The sequence below is a fragment of the Mesoplodon bidens genome (genome assembly GCF_964165515.1).
Source record: "Mesoplodon bidens genome assembly, chromosome: 4".
Taxonomy (NCBI): domain Eukaryota; kingdom Metazoa; phylum Chordata; class Mammalia; order Artiodactyla; family Ziphiidae; genus Mesoplodon; species Mesoplodon bidens.
Window position 1 is genome coordinate 118,014,439 of NC_138160.1, and position 10,597 is coordinate 118,025,035.

The 10,597-nt window shown below is 48.4% G+C and overlaps 1 long non-coding RNA gene across 1 annotated transcript; it reads left to right on the plus strand.

The window, feature by feature from the left end:
• Nucleotides 1-429: 429 nt before the first annotated feature.
• LOC308616911 lies at nt 430-3,468 on the plus strand. The gene is made up of 3 exons (XR_014015771.1): nt 430-541; nt 1,377-1,596; nt 2,986-3,468. It is a non-coding gene; the product is annotated as an uncharacterized lncRNA (long non-coding RNA).
• Nucleotides 3,469-10,597: the final 7,129 nt, after the last annotated feature.

The window sequence follows — 10,597 nt, forward strand, 5'->3', positions numbered from 1 at the left end:
TTTTTGCCCAAGGTCACAGAGCAAGTGCCTGGAGCCGGGAGTCAGTCTCGGCTCGGTCAGGCGTCAAAGGCGGCCTGGACCCCGCCTCCCGTCCCCACTTCCCGTAGCTCTGGCACCGAGGGAGCCGTGCCGGGCGCTGTGCGTACCTCCAGGGACAGGAGGGGTTGGGTGCGGGGTCGTGGGCCTGGCGCGGGGTGGGGGTGGGGCGGCGCGGCGCGGCGCGGCGCGGCTCCGCCTTGCGGCGGCGGAAGCGGCCTCCATCTCGTGCGCGCTCCTCGCCCCGGGCGCGCTCCTCGCCCCCCGGCCCGCCCCTCGCCATATATGGCGCTTCCTCCCGGGACCCTGCCAGACGCTTCCTCCCTGCCTGAGGCCCATACAAGGCTCTTCCTTCCCGGCGTGTCTGGCAGGCGGCCCGCGGGCGGCTGTGGGCGGGAGCTCGGCCCTCCGGGTCTGCCCGCGCCCGGGAGCCGGCGGCCAGGGGACCCGCTGCCAAGGATGGGGCGGCGGCGGGGCCGGGAACGCGCGGCCCGGCCTGGCTGAGGTAAACGCGGGACAGGCGGACTTGGGCGTCCCAAGAGGGTCTGAGGTTCCCACTGTCCCCACCGGTTTTATATTTTGTCCCACTCTTCCGCCTAATTCTCTAAGCGCAGCTGACTTTGCTGGAGTTCCTCCCTCGGCTCCCGGCCTGGGGCCTAAAGCCCCAAGCCTAAGCGTGCTGTGAGGGCCTGTCCTCGTTCGCCGCGCGCCTCCGCTAGCATTTTGCTAGTCGGTCTTCGGTATTTCCCTCGCCCTGCCTTCCTCCCTGCTTGCTGTTTCTCGCTCCTCCCTGCCTTTACTCAAGCTGTCCCTTCGGCCTGGAATGCCCTTCCCACACCATTGTGGTAGAACTGCTACTCACCCCTTACTTGTTTGAGGCCTCTGGCCATCTGGAAGTCCTTCCCACCCCACGGGTCTGGGATGCACCTAACACATCGGTTATTTGTTGAGACTGCGATTCCATCTTACTCCTCTTCGCATTCCTGGTGCCTGGCTCAGTATGTGAGAGTTGTTATTATATCTGAGCGAGGGGAAAGAGGGAAAGGACCCTTTTGTCAGGATAGCCACAGTGCCTTTTCACCTTGGACAGGGGTCCCCGACTTTAGGTCCAGCCAACATTTTTACCTGCTACTCTCCCTGTGGTCTGGAGCTTCATGAGCCCCAGAACCCAACATGAATAGTTTGTGTGGAAAGTTGGAAGGTTGGGGTGGGGGAGACAGAGACGGGGCAGGTGTACACCTGCAGTGGCACTGTGGTCTGGAGTGGTGCCCACTGGGTGCCTTCACCACCCAGAATGGCTTCACTTGCTCAGCCTGACAGCTCCGGTTTATCCATTGCAGGAACCAGCAGGCCCCCACAGGCCCTCGTACAGTGCCTCCAGGGACTTAAACCTGCCGCAGCCATGTGATTACCCTGATCTTTCTGCTGGGAGATGAGCAAAGCTCGGAGAGGGACCAGATCTCAGCAGAGACCAAACCAGCAGCAGTTCCTGAACACCCACCCCCCAGTGCTTCCAGAAGTGCAACATGGACCAACCTGTGAGCATTTGCTCTTCCTCAGGTGAGGCAGGGAGATAGAAGCTCAGAGCTTGGGAGTAACAAGTAATATGCCAGGGAGGGGGCTTTTAGCACTAAGAAGCCTCTGGACTTGATCCAGAATAAAATCACTCACAGACTTCCAGTCTCTGGTGGTAAGCACACACACACACTGCGAATAAGGCCAAAATAGAAGGAGTTTTGTCAGTCTCCCTGGTCTCAGGGAGTGCCTGTGAATTGGGTGCATGGAGAAGAGATGATCTCTAAGGCCCATGACTGAAGGTTCAGGGGTTACATTTTGGAAAGAAAACTGGGTCTGGGCCTGGGCTGCACACCCAGGGACTAGGACACCTCTGGACTTGTTCCTACCTAAGGCTGCAGGCCCCCAGCGGCCTCTTCTTTCCAGTTACGATCTGGGATTGTGGGTAATGTAGTCCAGTGGCCAGCTTCTCTGGGATGGTGGTTCTTGCCCTTCCCTCATCTAGTCTCCTTACCCCTGCCAGCTACCACCCCCTTCTGCTCCAGGCTGAGGGCAGCACAGGGTGAGAAGGCGGTGCTTACTCGTTGCAGGGCTGGGAGATTCCCAGCTGGAAGTCAGCAAGCTATTTATAGCTGAACCTAGCAGAGGAGGAAGGCCTGAGAGAAGCTGGGGAGCTCCGGCAGCCTCCTCTCCAGCTACAGAATTTGCAGGAACCCCAGACCTCTGCTGGGCAGGCCTTGTGTTCACTTCTGGGTGAGAGGACTTTGAGCCTGGGAAAATCCTATGGAGCAGTAGCGGTCCTGCGCTGCTCCTGTCTTGGGAGACACAGATACTCCAGTGGCCCTGGGGCCCAGCTTTTAGGCCTCTGTATGGTGGGGATATTTGGAACCTGAGTATAGATAAGCTGAGACTTTTTACAAAAAAAGCCAGTGTGACACCCAGTATGACAGTTGCCTAGAATTTCTTTGCATTTTTCTTCTCGTTGTTTTCCTGTGCTTGCCTCTTCAACCAAATTAAATTCTCTTTAAGGACAGGAACCAAACCTTCTCTTGCCAATGGCACCAACCCTGTCTTTATGCTATAATGAGTGATCTTGCCCAAAGAAAAATCAACCCTCCCTATCAAGACTAGGGGTGTGACTTTTGTTCCCCCACCCACCTAATCCTCTGCCAGTACCCTGTGCTTTTCCCATCGGAGCACTGAATCTTTGCTTGACTGGGTCCCTCACTAGATTAGGCATTCCGTGTTGACATGGATGACGTCTGTCCTGTTGACTATCATATCCCTATTACTTGCACAATAAACAATTGTTGAATGAATGACTATGAACCTATGATAGCTAATTCCTTAGATGGAGTATTTGATACATGCTTCATTGTCACAGCGTTTTACAAATTGGAAAACAGTTTCGGACATTTAAATGTCTTTCACCAGGACTTTCCTGGTAGCACAGTGGTTAAGAATCCACCTGCCAATGCAGGGGACACGGGTTCGATCCCTGGTCTCGGAAGATCCTACATGCCGAGGAGCAACTAAGCTCATGCGCCACAACTGCTGAGCCTGTGCTCTAGAGCCCGCGTGCCACAACTACTGAGCCCGCACGCCCTAGAGCCCACGCACCAGAACTACTGAGCTCATGTGCTGCAACTACTGAAGCCCATGCGCTCTAGGGCCCGAGTGCCGCAACTGCCGAGCCCACATGCTGCAACTACTGAAACCTGCGCAGTAGTTGTGGCACACAGGCTTAGTTGCTCCACAAGAAGAGAGCCCGTGCTCCGCAACAAGAGAAGCCACCGCAATGAGAAGCCTGTGCACCTCAACGAAGAGTAGCCCCCGCTCACCGCAACTAAAGAAAGCCCGCACAGCAATGAAGACCCAACGCAGCCAAAAATTAAAAAAAAAAAATTCAAAAAAAAATTTTTTTTAATTGAAAAGAAATCTTTCACCAAGATCTTGATTAGTGGTAGAGCTGTTAGGAACTGGTGTCTGACTTCAGAGTAGCATTTAGCCGTGGTATGAGGCTGCCTGCATGCTGGCACCCAGTAGGTACCTCTGGTTCCCGAGTAGCGAAATGGGTGAGGTGGGTTAGATGAGATAGGCAGACGTGGTCAAACTGGCCTGGCCCCATGATGTATCTGGTGCAGCCAGCCAGGAGAGCTGCCAAGGAATCCTCCTAAGAAGCTTAATGAGAAAGCCCTGCTCTGATCTGCCAGAGGGGAAGTCCTGACGCAGTGGCTGTGGGCTATAGAGAGGGCAGACAGACTCTGAGCTCTGAGCAGCAGTGTTTGGGGGCTCCTTAGCTGTTATCAAGGACCTCCTGACTCTGAGTTCAGTAGATTTTTTTCAGTCTTCATCTTCCTTGAGTAATTCTCAGCAGCATTTGACTTGTAGGTGATCATCTCTTCTTGAAGGCCTCTCTTTCATTGCTTACACATTTTGATGTACAAGGCTCTATTTGGATATTAAGTGTTCCAGTACTTCAGGACTCAGCCTCATGCTCTCTTCTCAAACTGTACTGTGTCCAGAAGGATCTTTTTGAAAAACAAATCTGAATTTGTCACCCTTCTGCTTAAAACACCTCAGCGGCTTCTCCTATTCTTCAGAATAAAATTTCAAGTTCTCAGCAAGGCCTTTGAGTCTCAATCCAGTCTGCCCATGCTGGCCTCTTCTAGCTTCATCGTCCACCACATTCCCCTTTCATTCTCTGAGCGTCATCCACACTGCTCTCCACCTTCCTCAGCTGTACTCTGCTACCCCCTACATGTTCTCACTGCCTGGGATGCTCTTCCTCCTCTTTGCCTAGCTAACATCTCCTGTGCTCAGTTAAAGCACCAGTGTCTTCAGAAAAGGTGACAGCCAGGTCAAAATGCCCTGTGACAGACACTTACCTGTGGCCCTCCCTCAGGTGTTAATTGTAATTGGGGTTTCATATTCACTGGAATAATGCATTGGAAGCTCAATGGCTGTGTCTCTTTTGCTCATGATTGCATTGTAGGGTTTAGCACAATGCTTGGCTGTAGTAGGCTGTAGGTATTTTATGTAACAAATGAAATAAAAGCTTAGTTTATTTAACAAAACACACTATTTAAACCTTGAAGAAACTGAAAAAGAAGTTAAGTATGGTCATGCAGCTAGTATATGGCAGAGTGGGACCTAGATATGGCTTCAGTGTCTGTGGTGTTAACCCCCTGCACTATGCTATCCCTCCACCTGTTAAGTACTTTCTGAAAGTAAAGAGAAATGGAAGAAGGGAGAAAGTATGTGAGAGAAAGAAAGGGACTTCCCCTCTCTCCACTCTAGAAATACAGAGTGGGAAATTAAGAATGAAATTACATTTCACCAAAAAGGACATATGAATGGCTGATGAGCACATGAAAAGATTATGAAAAGATGTTCAACAACATTAGTCATCAGGAAAATGAAAATCAAAACCAGAATGACACCAATGAACAATCTAAAAAGGAAATTAAGAAAATTCCATTTACAGTAGCATCCAAAATAATAGAATACCTAGGAATAAATTTAACCAAGGAAGTAAAAGATTTATACACAGAATACTACAAAACAAAAGAAATTAGAGACTTAAATAAATGGAAAGACATCTTGTGTTTATGGATTAGAAGACTTAATATCTTTAAGATGGCAATACTACCGAAAGCAATTTGCAGATTCAGTGTGATCTCTATCAAAGTTCCAATGGCTTTTCTTTTTTGCAGAAATGGAAAAGTTGATCCTCATATTCATATAGAATTGCAAGGATCCCTCCCAGTACCTTAGTGTGTTCACCAAACTGGAAGCTCTCTGAACTCCATAATTTAGGGATTTTTATGGAAGCACCATCATGTAGGCATTATTGATTAAATCATTGGCCATTGGTGATTTGATCTCAAGCCCCTCTCCCCTCTCGGGGTGGGGCTGAACCTTCCAACCCTGTAATCCTGGGTTTTTTTTGGCAAGCAGCCCCCCTCTTGAAACTATATGGGCATCTTGCTAGCATACAAAAGACACTCATCACTCCAGAGATTCCAGGGGTTTTAGAGAAGCTGTGTACCAAGAACAGGAGATAAAGACCAAATATATATTTCTTACTGTATCACACTACTCAACAATAAAAAGCAACAAACATGCAACAACATGGATGTATGTAAAAAATCCATCTAAGTGAAGGAAGCTAAGTGAAATAAACCTGATGTAAAAGACTACATATTGCACTATTCTAGTAACATGAAGTTTCTAGGAAAGTCAAAACCATAGAGACAGAAAGCAGATCATTGTTTGCCTAGGGTTGGGAGTGAGCAAGGATTGACTAAAGGGGTACAAAAGACCTTTCTGAGAGATGGACACTGGATTGTGTAATGTTTGCACAACTCTACGAATTTATTTCAAAAAAATCACCAAGCTATACTTACAGTGGGTTAATTTTATAGTTTGTAAATTATACCTCAATAAAGCTGTTAATAAACAATCAAGAACAAAAGTGATAGCAGAGTGAAAAAAGTGTCCTAAAATCTGAATGGTTTCCTGGCCTTTGGGTCAAGTCAGGACCAGCACATCTGCCTTTCCAAACTCACCTTTCACCTCTCCAGGCTGACCCTGGCTCACCAGGCAGCTTGGCCATCCCCAGATGAAGTAGGGGTGTCCTCCCCTCATCCTCTAATACTCCTCACTTTTATTGTCATTCTTGCTGTCTCCCCTGCTGGAGTGTAAGTGCTGAAGGGCAGGGACAGTGACTGTTTTTCACCACTGTATCCCAGCATCTTGCACAGGGCCCAGTACACAGGAAATGTCTCTAAATGCTTGCTGAATGAAAGAATGAGACCAGAGTTAACCCAAGCACAATGTAAGGAATAGAGGTGGCAATGAGCTATGTCTGTGGAAACAGAGTCTGGAGGAGACTGAGTTTCTGAGGGCCTTTGCTCAGCTCCCCAGGGAAGAGCAGAGCCCCTTCCTTGCCATCTCTCTCTAGAATCCAAGTTTGACGGGGGTGTGAGGGAGGGCCTCTAGCCCTGAGCACAGGAATGCAACTCCTCTTCCTCAGGTGACATCCTGTCCTATTACAAATAGAGTCCCCCTTTGCAGGCCCTCCAGTAGGAATTGTGATGTGAGGTGACTGGTCCATCTCACTCCTCAGCCTAGCCTGGGAATATATTGGGTTGGCCAAAAAGTTCATTTGGTTTTAGGCAAAAATAAAAGACACATTTTTCATTTTCACCAAGAACTGTATTGAACAATGTATTCCTTAACCAAACGAACTTTTGGGCCAACCCAATACTTAGGTCCGGACAGCCATATAACTTGGGGCAGGCATTCCAGCATCAGGCCCTGATTTCTCCTCGTTCTCAAGCCTGGCTCCCACCTCCCTTCCCCCATGTAGCAGAATATTCCTGCATCTTGCCTTTACCTCAGAAGATCCTTGCCATTCCTGTTTGCAGGGCCTCTCTCGTAAGTTTCCACCCTCTTTTCCTGATCTCCAGACCTCCTTGAAAATGGGTTTGCCCCCTAGGTTTCCTTTGGGTTAGGATGAAGAACCAAGCAGAAGAGGCTGAGCCCAGGCAGGGTATCTCACCCAAGTGGAAGAGCCGGAAGTCTGACTGTAAGGGAAACCTAGATGGGGCTAATATGGAACCTTGGGGGCTGGAGAAGCAAGTTAATCTACACACTCAAGCCAACCCTGACTCACAGGGAAGTGACTTCAAAACAACTTTCATAACTCCACCTGGATGTTGGCCACCTTTCCCCTCCCAGCTCTGTCTTTGGCTTCAGGCCACTCCCTTACTCTCTCTGATCCTTCCTTTTCTCATCTCTAACAAGGGGGAGAAGGGGCTTAGATGAAGAATAACAAGATCCTCCATGTGTTAAGAGTACTGAATTTGGAGTTGTAATATCAGCTGCTCATGTTGGCTCTTGTCATCTGCTGCATGAACATGACAGGTCATTGTGCTGCTCTGTGGGCTTCGGCTTTCCTATTCCTAATTAGGGGATTGGAATAGTAAGGTCCAGGGCCCTTGTAAGTGCTAAAATTATGATTCCTTAAGAAGTGAAAGTATGGGGCAACAGAAGGGTGTGGCTGTAGATAAACGAGTAGAGTCTGAATGCACTTGTCCTTTCTGTGAATGGGTTTTAGGCTTTGAGATACAGCTTTCCCTTCTTCCCATCACCCCCTTGGTTGCTCAGTGAGCCAGGGGTCAAGGGTCCCCCAAGAAGCCCTGTTCTTCATACTGTCTCATCTCACCTAACACTGGTCCAGCTCCAAAGCTGATTTCATCTCTGAGGTGTGTGACCAACAGCACTCCTCTCCTGGTACTGCCTCTGCTCACTTCCTTCCAGTCTGGGCCCAGTTCCCAGGCTCAGCCCCCTCGCCCCTCTGGCTGACTCAGTAGGGATTTCTCCTCAGCTGCACACCCTGCAGCAGGATAAACTCTTCTAGATGCTGATCTCTGAGTCAAACCGAAATTCTGAGTAAAAACCAAACTTGGGGCTTCCCGGTGGCGCAGTGGTTGAGAGTCCACCTGCCGATGCAGGGGACACGGGTTTGTGTCCTGGTCCAGGAAGATCCCACATGCCGTGGAGCGGCTGGGCCCGCGAGCCGTGGCCGCTGAGCCTGCGCATCCGGAGCCTGTGCTCCGCAACGGGAGGGGCCACAACAGTGAGAGGCCCGCGTATCGCAAAAAAAAAAAAAAAAAAAAAAAAAAAAAACCAAACTTGAATGAAGAATCAAACTAAAGTTGTGTTTTAGATACCTTGTGAATCAGTTAGAACCTAAACACTCATTATATCACACTGTTCTATAATGGGCATTCATGATGACCCTAAAATGTTAAATGATGCTTTTACGTTTTTCTTCCATATTTCTGAAATTTCAAAAATTCCCTTAGTGAATGTCTCATTTTAAACTCCCAATACTTCAGTGTATATTTCCTAAGAAAAAGGGTATTCTCTTACGTAACCACATATAGTTATCAAGTTCAGGAGATTTAACATTGATACAATACTTTTATCCATAGTCCACATTCCAATTTCATTAATTGCCCTACTGACAACGTGTTTTTAAGAGTAGGGGCAGATGCCGTAGTCGCTGAGAAATTCAGTTATGTGTGTACATTCTTCTTTGAAGATGCTGGATAAATTATAGGGATCCTCTAGAGTCCAAGGGAGCTCCTTTTATGCATTCTCAACGGTGGCTGTGGGCTAAGCTGGGCTGATCAGTCAAAAGGTGTGTGTCCTGGGGGAAGGACATAACTTCTAGATGGATGCTTTCCAGTTGCACTCCAAGTTGTTGGTTGTTTCTGAAGGCACAAAGGTTGGTGAGGTGAGTCGACTTGTCTTCTTAGCAGTACCAGCACCTGTTCTCTTCTTGAGCGAGGAACGACCTGTATTTGCATTGACTTTGGAACCACATGGGCAGATATACAGCAGTATGTAGCACATTGCTTTTCTAAGGATTAAATGAGATGATGCATGTGACATGGCACCTTGCCTGGTGGATTGTAACCGTCCAACAAATGTTAGTGATTGTCGTTATTTTTCAGATGGGTAGGTTGAAGCCCAGATTGAGACTCCTGTTTCTCCTCTCTGTTCACTCATCCCTACTTCCTTTGGTAGTTTCCCTTCTCCATATAGCCAAATTTTAAAGGTCAGCAAGCTGTCCCAGTCACCTCTTAATGCTTGTCAGAAATCTCCCCACCAGAAGCAACTTTCTTCCACAACCAGTATCCTTAACTCTAGCACCACCTCGTGGTTACCAGTGCAAACTCACCCAGGTCACTTCCTGAGGACCAAGGTTAGGATCATCTCCCATCTGAGTGAGCCCTTGCTAAGTGCCAGGCATTGCTCTATGTATTTTACGTGACTTATTATTGCATTTAATCCTTACCACAGTCCTTATGGAGTAGGCATTGTTACAGGTAGGGAAATTGCTACTCAGAGACATGGGCAAAGTCTTACTGGCAGGATCTCTTTTCCAGTCAGATGTCAGATCTCCTGCTCACCATTATATCCTGATAGCTTTACAGCTGGAAAGACTCTTTAGATTCAAAGTCATCCTTACACTGATAGGGAGACCGAGGGGTAGGAAGGGACTTACCTGAAATCAGAAGTCCAGCTAATGGCAGAGACAGAACCAGAGATGTTTGTCCCAAGAGCTGGCTCTTTGTCCTGGGCTCTTAACCCCAGGATGAGCTTGCCAAGCAATTTCAGACTCTACCTGAAGCAGAGTTCCCAGACACGTTTGAAGCTTATTGTCAGAGAACCCTGGAGATAAATGATTTTCACATATACTTCTAGTGCCAGTTATTCAGCCATACCCTTAATAACTTTGGCACCCATTGCTTCCACACTTCTTGGCTGGTCAGTTCCTATGTCCCTGAGAGGCACAGTCCCATCAGGGTGGGACTTGGCAGGTAGGAGTCCCAGCAGGCGCTCACTCAAATTGGCAACAAGGGAGAAGCTGGCATGAAGCTTAAATTCCACCTTGAATACACTGTGCCTGTCTGGGAGCACCATGGCATGAGAACTGGAGCCAGAGAACAAAAGATGGCAAGTGCTGCAGGCCCAGACAGGCAAGCACAACAGCCCACATAATCGGCACTACTGTGCTGCCTTCTAACTTTTGACTTCAAACAGCAGCTAGGAATGCATCAGGAGAAAAAACTATACCTCCACCATGCATGGGGCATGTCTGCCCCTTCCCATAGGGTTTCAAGGCTATCATCTAAGTCAGATGAGAAACTGGGCAAAAGTATGCTGAAAAAGCAAAGTGACACAATAGGTTCCCTTACTGGTCAACTTTGTTAAAAACATTGACTTTTTAAATTTGGAGAAATTAAATCACATACCACCTTGATACTTCAACTAGGCTTCCTAAGCTACCAAATAGAAGGAGCTCTAAGTACCTCCACTTTTGGGGAAAACAAATGAAACAAAAATCCTCTTCTGTTTTGATACAGCCTAGAAGCCCTGCTCCACTGAGCCAGCCTCTTGACTTGCTCTTGAATGAGGTTATTGCTCTCCTACCCAGTGCCAGGTATGCAAGATCAAGGTGGGGAGA